The 9,360-nt window shown below is 38.7% G+C and overlaps 1 pseudogene; it reads right to left on the bottom strand.

Moving 5' to 3' along the window:
- Window positions 1–302: 302 nt before the first annotated feature.
- Window positions 303–5,190, bottom strand: LOC136398552 (dnaJ homolog subfamily B member 14 pseudogene; annotated as a pseudogene).
- Window positions 5,191–9,360: the final 4,170 nt, after the last annotated feature.

Genomic DNA, 9,360 nt, shown 5'->3' with positions numbered 1-9,360 from the left:
GACGATGTGCTCAAGCTGGTGAGGCCACTCTCAATCTGATGACCTCGGGGTTTTGGGCCTGAGTCCTCTACATGTCAGGCTGACACTATCCACAGTACCACCACCTGGTCAGGCTTGAGTGCTCCTTATCTTGCATTCCCTTTCCCTACCAGTATTTACCCTTCTTATCTTTAGTCAATTTAATATACATATCTTTCAGGCAAGCCCGAGAGCTCAACTAGGGTTTCCTTGTTGAGTAATAATGGTTCAATTTATTGAAATTTCAAAGGGAGATATCAAGGGTATTGCTCATGCCACCATTACTATAATATCTTTTTATTGTCTTTCTTTTAGCAATTATTTTCAATATTAGTCACATAATCTTTTTCTATACTTTTTTCTACCTTTTTTAAATAACATTTCTTTATATTTATTTTTAAAGTCATTGTGACATAATAAATGACATCCAAGTTTTTTGCTTGCATTTTAATAATTTTCCCTGATCCATATCTGGGATATAAAAAATAAGGAGAATTATAAATCTTTCATTAGTTTAATAATGACATGTGATCAATACAATAATGGGCATCAGCTGGATAAACACAAAAAACCTTCATCTCCTCTTTCTTCTTTTTTTTTCCATGTCTATTATATCCATTCTGATGTTGATGGCTATAACCAGCTCATACATTTGAAAATGAATGTACAATCCCTGAAGGAAATCCAGCACCAAAGAATATATTAAATAAGTCTTCTGGTGTTATATAAGCTTAACAAACTCTATACAAATTAAATCTATAATTGCTTTGATGATTATTTGTGTTACTCAACTAAAGGGATCCTGTTGGGCAGATAAAATGTATTATGCTTACTTTGTTAAAGATGACGCTGCCCACGTGGAGGCCATTGCCCAGGTGATATTAATGTGTGTTGGGGGCAGGCAGGATCGTTGTAGCCTGGGGCTTGGTTTTGAGATTAAGCCTTTCCCACCCCTTCTGATGTGGGGTGGTACAATCCAATCATGCCTCAGAGAAGTGACTTTGTATTAGAAACTTCCCTATTTTGTATATTGGATTAAAGGTTTGGATTTCTACACTATAAAATAGGGGCAGAACAGGAACTTGCTCACTCTTGGTTCCTGAGATTATCATTAGAGGAGAGAGCAGAGCAGAGAGCAGAAAGAGGCCATGTGGCCAGGAGAAGCAGCCAAGATGGTGGAGTGTTGAGTGAGAAGTCAGTTAGTGCAGAGTTTATGCAGGGAGAAGGAAGGAGATGGGGAACAGAGGTGAATAAGTCTAGTGAGCTAGAAACCTTTCATTCTAGGAAACTTGGGTAAGTCAGTAGCTTTGTGAGCACTGAATGTGAGTAGGTTTTGGAGCCCAGTGTGTGTTTTTACTTGCCTGCTGGGTGCAAGCTAGAATTAAAGATGACAGCCTTCAGTTCTTGGCTCCGTTGTTTCTTTACCGACTGTCCAAATCCAATGCGAACCTGCATGGGCCGGGCTGCTGTGATGATGGCCCTGGCCATGGATACTGGCTTTATATTTGGTGTAGTCTGTGGCAGGATTCGATACAGATTGGCAAGGAGCCTTAGAGTGGTGGAGTAGAGGACTGGCTAGTGTTAGGGTTCCCCATGGCTGTCCTTTTGGGGATTGTAGGCTGGCTGACTTTTACAGCCATGTGTGAGGAAACTGAGAGCTCTGTGGAAGAGGCTGCCTGGGACCTACAAACCGAGCAGTGGAAGGAGCTGGACCAAGCGCTGGAGGAGGAGGCCGACCAGGTTTGCGAGATTTGCCTGGAAATGGAGCAAATAGTGGAGGAGGATTCACAGGTTCGTGAGTTGCAGATTGCCCTGGATGTTGTGGAGAGCCAGCAGTGGCAGGAGGCTGGGGCTGAGGCTGAGGCTGAGGCTGAGGCTGAGGCCAGGTCCGGAGCTGCAAAGTCTGGAGAGCAGAAGGCTGCGGCAGCCCGGGGCTCGAGGCTGGCAACGAGAGCTGGTGTTTTCAGTTCCTCTTTGGAGAATGAGGAGAATTGGGCTGGAGTTGGAATGTGCAGTCTCCAGAAGGTGAGAGCCTAGCTGCAAGGAGCATCTACTACGGCCCCGGTAGGTCTGTGATTTTGGGACATATGGCTGGACATGTTCTCCGGAGCAGAGATGGAAATGCTGACTGCCATTGCCACGTGCTCCTCTTTGGGACAGTGTAAGACCTGCCAGGACGGCAGGAATGAGGGGGGTGGCTGATGCCCCATGTGTGTGGACTGATTTCCTGGACTACGACCGGAGTGGGCACTGACTCCTTTGTTGGATGGACTTACGGATTATGGATTTTAGACAATGTGATATACCCTGATGGGGGTGGGGAGTGGCTTTGCTGAAAGCACTCCCCTGCCCAGGAAGCTTTTCCCATGGCTAGAAAGAAGGCCGAGGACATTTTGCGCTTTGGGCTAAGTGCTGAGAGACTGGTGAAATGTACCTTTGTAATTGTTGAAACTGTATGATTTTTGCTGTTGTAATTTGTGTAATATTCTAATTTCCTTGCACAGGGATGCTGGTGGTATAGATTGTGGGTAGTAAAGTGAGCATAGGGGTGGATTGTTGGGCAGATAAAATGTATTATGCTCACTTTGTTAAAGATGACGCTGCCAATGTGGAGGCCGTTGCCCAGGTGATATTAATGTGTTTTGGGGGCAGGCAGGGTTGTTGTAGCCTGGGGCTTGGTTTTGAGATTAAGCCTTTCCCACCCCTTCTGATGTGGGGTGGTACAATCCAATCATGCCTCACAGAAGTGACTTTGTATTAGAGATTTCCCTATTTTGTATATTGGATTAAAGGTTTGGATTTCTACACTATAAAATAGGGGCAGAACAGGAGCTTGCTCGCTCTTGGTTCCTGAGATTATCATTAGAGGAGAGAGCAGAGCAGAGAGCAGAAAGAGGCCATGTGGCCAGGAGAAGCAGCCAAGATGGCGGAGTGTTGAGTGAGAAGTCAGTTAGTGCAGAGTTTATGTAGGGAGAAGGAAGGAGATGGGGAACAGAGGTGAATAAGTCTAGTGAGCTAGAAACCTTTCATTCTAGGAAACTCGGATAAGTCAGTAGCTTTGTGAGTACTGAATGTGAGTGGGTTTTGGAGCCCAGTGTGTGTTTTTACTTGCCGGCTGGGCGCAAGCTAGAATTAAAGATGACAGCCCATCAGTTCTTGGCTCTGTTGTTTCTTTACCTACTGTCCGAATCCAATGCGAACCTGCATGGGCCGGGCTGCTGTGATGGTGGCCCTGGCCGTGGATACTGGCTTTACAGATCCATTTAACTGTGAGCATCAGATCCCCTTAAGATACTGTTGGGCAGATAAAATGTATTATGCTCACTTTGTTAAAGATGGCACTGCCCATGTGGAGGCCGTTGCCCAGGTGATATTAATGTGTGTTGGGGGCAGGCTGTGGGCAGGCAGAATCCTTGTAGCCTGGGGCTTGGTTTTGGGATTAAGCCTTTCCCACCCTTTTAGATGTGGGGTGGTACAATCCCATCATGCCCCAGATAGGTGACTTTGTATTAGAGACTTCCCTGTTTTGTATCAATATATTGGATTAAAGGTTTGGATTTCTACACTACAAAATAGGGCAGAGCGGGAGCTTGCTCTTGGTTCCTGGGATTATTGGCATTGGAGGAGAGAGCAGAGAAGAGAGCAGAGAGAGGCCACATGGAGAGGCCACATGGAGGAGGCCAGGAGAAGCAGCCAAGATGGCGTAGTGCTGAGTGAGAAGCCAGTTTGTGCAGAGTTTGTATCTGGGATAAGGAAGGAGATGGGGAACAGAGGTGAATAAGTCTGGTGAGCTAGAAACCTTTGATTCCAGGAAACTCGGATAAGTCAGTAGCTTTGTGAGCACTGAATGTGAGTGGGTTTTGGAGCCCAGTGTGTGTTTTTCCTTGCCCACCGGGTGCAAGCTAGGATTAAAGAAGATGGCCCATCAGCTTTTGGCTCCGTTGTTTCTTTACTGACTGTCCAAATCCAATGCGAACCTGCATGGTCCGGGCTGCTGTGATGGTGGCCCTGGCTACTGGCTTTACAGATACTAACAGGATCTTGGAGCAAAGAAAGTAATGGTTTGTGTTTAGGAAGTGGCCCATGCTTAGATACAGATGAGCTAATGCTCAAAGTCATGCTGCCTCAGTGGCTTCCAGGGAATGGGTATATAGGAGAAAAATAAATAACTATGCTGACTAAGGGAGTTATAAGCATGGTCAAGGTTGAAGTCTTCACTTATTGGTTTGTTCATCTGGTCCTAATGTCAGCCATGACATCACTTTATCTGGTTTTGCCACCTTCCTGGGCCTGGAGCTGAAACACAAATGTGGCCTAGATGTTATCCCGAATATCACTAAAACCCTGTTTCTGGGATTAACAGGTCAAGGTTTGTTTCTAAGATTATTTGATGCTGATCAGAACTCATTGCCCTGAAGGCTTAATAATTAGTAAAGTGGTTTTATAAGGGAGGAGGCAGGTGAGTCACGGTGCTGGGTAAGGCTAGTTTGAATCAAAATGAAAGGAAAGAGTAAAAGTCATTCATGTTAATAATAATTCATATTAAAAAATAAGGTTTTTACACAGTTGTTTTTCATTGCCTCTGAGATCATACTGTTTTTATTTTTCTGGGTTGCTTAAAACAGCATAAGTGTTTCCAATTTTTTATAAAGCATTTGTTGTTCTAGGTGCATGGTTTTTATCTGGATGGAACTCCAAAGAAAACTTTCTGTAAACTTTTTTCAAATTTTCATCAGCAGCATCTTTGATAATTACAAGTACTTCATAGTAACTTTTACATTGTTTAAACTGCAATCCATCTTCTTGGTCTTTGAAGTAGCCTTTTTACTCTCCCCACGACCACATTTGCTGTCTTTTGTGCAATTAGGCTTGCTTTGATTACTGCTACCTAATAGTTTTCAGCAATTAGGGCTATTTTCTGCTGTGCTATTTTCCTGTTTTTTATAATTATTTCTTTTAGTGCTCTGGCTCTCAATATTCAGGTTTATCAATCTTGGAATTAGCAAGATTTCTCATCTGAATAATCACTGGAACTGATGCCATCAGCCAAGGACAGTGAGCAGAACTTTTGGGATATCTGCAGGAAGTGCTGGGCCTCCTTCATACTGTCAGCATTCAGGGACTTGTGGGAAATTTCCACAGATCTTTTGTCTCATCCAAGTTCCCCTCCATGGTTTGCACCTCCAATTATCATTATTGTTTATTGCCAGAGAAGTGTCTAAAGGATACACTTTATAGATCCATGAAATAAATTGATGTCAGAAAGAAAATCTAATGAAGTCATCAATCAATGATCATTTCAGAAATGAACCATAAAAAGAACCACATGGGTGTTTCTTCTCAGAAACTGGCATCATGTTTTCTGACTGAATTCTGCTTTCTTGCAACATTTTTCTCTTTTTGGTCATTTGTTCAATTTTTATCTAACAGAGCATGAAGATTGAATGATGTTTAAAGAGTAGTCAGCTATAGAAAACAAAGGCTGTTCTAACATATATGTTCAACAGAAAACTGTTGCAGTGTATGAATACTATATTTTTGGATATAAAAATATGTTGTATTTGAAACATTTATTTTCTAAAAAATAGTATGTATGTTTACCTCTTCTTATTTTAATTTACTGTTCATAATTTTTTTTAAATAAAAATTTCTCTTTTGAGATAATTGTGCCTGACCTGTGGTGGCACAATGGATAAAGTGTCAAACTGTAACACTGAGGTCCCTGATTCAAAACCCTGAGCTTGCCTGGTCAAGGAGTTGATGTTTCCTGCTCCTCCTTCCTTCCCTCTTTCTCTATCCTCTCTCTAAAATGAATGAATGAATAAATAAATAAATAGAGACAATTGTTTTTTACCATGTTATTATAAGAAAGAGTACACAGAAATAAAATTTATTTTGTATTATCTTCAGTTGCATATCATACAGGTCAGACCATAATATATTTATACTTTGCAAAATGCTCCCTCTGGTATTTCCTGGAAAAAAAAAGGGTTTTCTGACTATCATTGCATACAATATTATTGATTTTAATTGATGTGTATTATATTCAAATAAATGCTCTCTTATCTTTTACCTAAAAGGTAACCCAAAGTAAAATAACAACAATAATAATAACATTCTTTATCTACTTTTTTTAAATGGCAACATCTTGCAAAACTGTAGTGCGATAAAACAACCAGGATGTTGACATTAACACAGGAAAGATACAGAACAATTTTATTTCCACAAGAATCCCTCATATTGCTCTTTTATAGCCGCATCATTTTCCTTCTGCCTCACTTATGCCCATTTTCAACCACACATCCTTCACCCTGGAAACCATTAATCTGTTTCTTATTTCTATAATTATATCATTTCAAAAGTATTATGTACATATTAAGCCAAGTTTTCTTTACATTCTTCAAACAAAATAACATGACATGACCTATTCAATGGAGAAGCAGTTTTGAAAACCCAGGCATATTCCATCAAGCCTGACACTTAAGGAGATTGTAAACATAAATACTTCCACTCATCTCACTAAATTTTTATTTGTTCTGTAAAATCATGCTTTTTTCATACAAATATACTATATTGAAATGTCAATTTATTATATTTTACATAAGTTAATAAGAATACATATTTTTAAATTTTGTCTTAAATATTTTATATGGTAAACATTGAAGTTATAACTCACATAAACATAAGCTCTTTGGGGATTTCAAAAGTTTAAAGAGAATAACGTGTCTTGAGACCATAATGGCTAAGAACAGCCTATCTAAATCAATGAAAACAGAGATCCAGTTAATTCAATTTAGTGCCTTAATGATTGACTTAAGAAATAGAAATTATTACTTCTAAAATCATGACAATACTCACATAAGCATAAAAATTGGTCACAAAGATACTATCTTATGAAAGTGTTCGGTGAAAGAATTTTTTAAAAAAATATTCATTAGTAGGATAAAAGAATCTAAGAAAAATATTTTTCTGTTCTCCCAACTCCATTTAATTTTATTCAGTAAATTCAATTAATAAAATATTGAGCACTTACTACGAGCTGATTTTTGAGTCCTCTGGACCCTATGGTAAATTTTAAAATAGGCTTTTTTTCTCAAGGAGATCATAAAACACCAAGGGAGATAGAACTGTAAATAAACACATCAGAGAGAATGACCATTGTTCATGCAGAGGAGGTAAGCTTCTAAGCCAAGAAGAGCACAGTTTCATCTGAGAGAAACAGGACCTGAGATGTCAACAGAAATCTGTTGATCTACCAACCAATCTACCCCTCCACATTCCAGACAAGTTTCTTCAAAAGCTAGAGTAAGGTGAAGGAGAAAAAATCAACAGTGTTGTGATAAGTTTGCGCAGTGACAGATGATTACTAGAATTAGTGGGGATGATTACATTGTGAAATATATTAATGTCAAATCACTATTTTGTACACCTGAAACTAATATATTATAATATTACATATCAACTATTCTTAAATTTAAAAGATGAAAAAAATAAAGCTAAAATATCCAGGTTGTAAGATTATACATATATAAATGGTTAAGGATTGCTGAAACATGACTGTGAAGGAGAAGGGTAAGAAGAAGACATCATGTAGAAACTTGCAAGTTTCAGAAAGATAAGATTGTAGTGGAACATTCTAAGCAGTAGATTGAAGGGCTAAAAATTTTATTTTTTAAAGTGACTTATTGTATCTGTAGACATTTAATCAAATTAGAGCTATATGGCCTGACCAGGCGGTGACGCAGTGGATAGAGTATTGGACTGGGATGTGGAGGACCCAGGTTCAAGACCCAGAGGTCGCCAGCTTGAGCGCAGGCTCATCTGGTTTGAGCAGGGCTCACCAGCTTGAGCACAAGGTCACTGACTTGAGCAAGGGGTCACTCACTCTGCTGTAGCCCCCCCTGGTCAAGGCACATGTGAGAAATCAATCAATGAACAACTAAGGAGCCACAACGAAGAATTGATGTTTCTCATCTCTCTCCCTTCCTGTCTGTCTGTCCCTATCTGGCCCTCTCTCTGACTCTCTCTATCTCTGACACACAAAAAAATAAAATAAATAAAAATTAAATTAGAGCTATATGCAAAAGAGCTTTAGGTGACTGCATTAATCTAGATGTAAAAATATGAGGACTTAAATTATGATAATGGCAGTCAATACTTACTTTCAGACCTATAGAAATAATTTATTTTTCTGAAATTTCTTCCCTTCGATTATATCCCTGTTTCTATCATCATAGTCATTTGCTTTTCTTATTCTGGACTGATTGTAATTTTTTTTTCTTCAACTATGCTACAAACATTTTTATTTGAAAACCATTTATATCCTCTCAAAAAAGATTTTAAGCCTCTTCAGTATCAGTGGGAATATGGCAAAGCCCCTCATGATTTCGCTCAAAGTATTTTTATAAGGCTATTTCTCATGATGATGACAATACAGTTTCTCTTGTGTTCCAAAGTCATTATGGTAAAAATTGAGTGTTCTCAAAGTTGCACATGAAGACAAATAATATAACCCAGAAAGTGAGGAATGTATGATTTTGCACAGTAATTTTTATGCACAATAAAGTTTAAGACTACTGAACTAGAAAATAATATAAAAAGTCCTTGGGAAAATATCATTCTGTTTTAAAGATAACTACATGTAAAATATCTAAAACTAAATGAATACTAGAAGGAGAAAGCTAAGATTTTCCTGCTTATTTGCAATGATTATTCCATTTTTCCTAAATATTAAAGCTCCCTTTTTTGAATTTATAACAATAAATGTATTGTTTGATGTCAGGATTAAAGATGTATTTATTAATGCACCTGATTAAAACTTGGCACATCAATAGTAAGTATTTCCATATGGGTTTTTAGCAGAGTTTTGGCTGGATATCAATCCTAAATGCTGAATGTTGAGGAAAACATGACTCTTATTTCTTGTCTTTTCTGCAGTACACGGCTGAGCAGTGTACTCTCACAGTAGTATCAATACTTTTTCCGGCCTTTAGGGTCATGCAAATTAAATGGGGAGTTGATTGTTCACTCACTTCCCAGACCTTCTATTGCTTTTAAATCTGTTGAGTTCTCACCTTTCTTTTGTCTCTGACATGCCTTTGAATCCCATTTATTACAGTCTTTTCCCCCACAAAATTCCTTTCTTCTCTTTTAAAATCATCCCAATGCAATCAGTCCCTTCAACCTTCCTCAGTAAATCTAAGCAGGATTTGTTTTGACAATTAAAATGAGCATATTTTATTATTTTTGTACTATTTATTGAACTATTTTTTGAATACTTTATATTTTTAAAGTTTGTATCCATTCCTCAACATATTGCAACTCTTTCAAAATTTGCACAAA

The sequence above is a fragment of the Saccopteryx leptura genome, chromosome 3, assembly GCF_036850995.1.
Source record: "Saccopteryx leptura isolate mSacLep1 chromosome 3, mSacLep1_pri_phased_curated, whole genome shotgun sequence".
Classification (NCBI taxonomy): domain Eukaryota; kingdom Metazoa; phylum Chordata; class Mammalia; order Chiroptera; family Emballonuridae; genus Saccopteryx; species Saccopteryx leptura.
The sequence above is the reverse complement of the archived record's forward strand: the minus strand, read 5'-3'. Positions and strand labels throughout refer to the sequence as shown.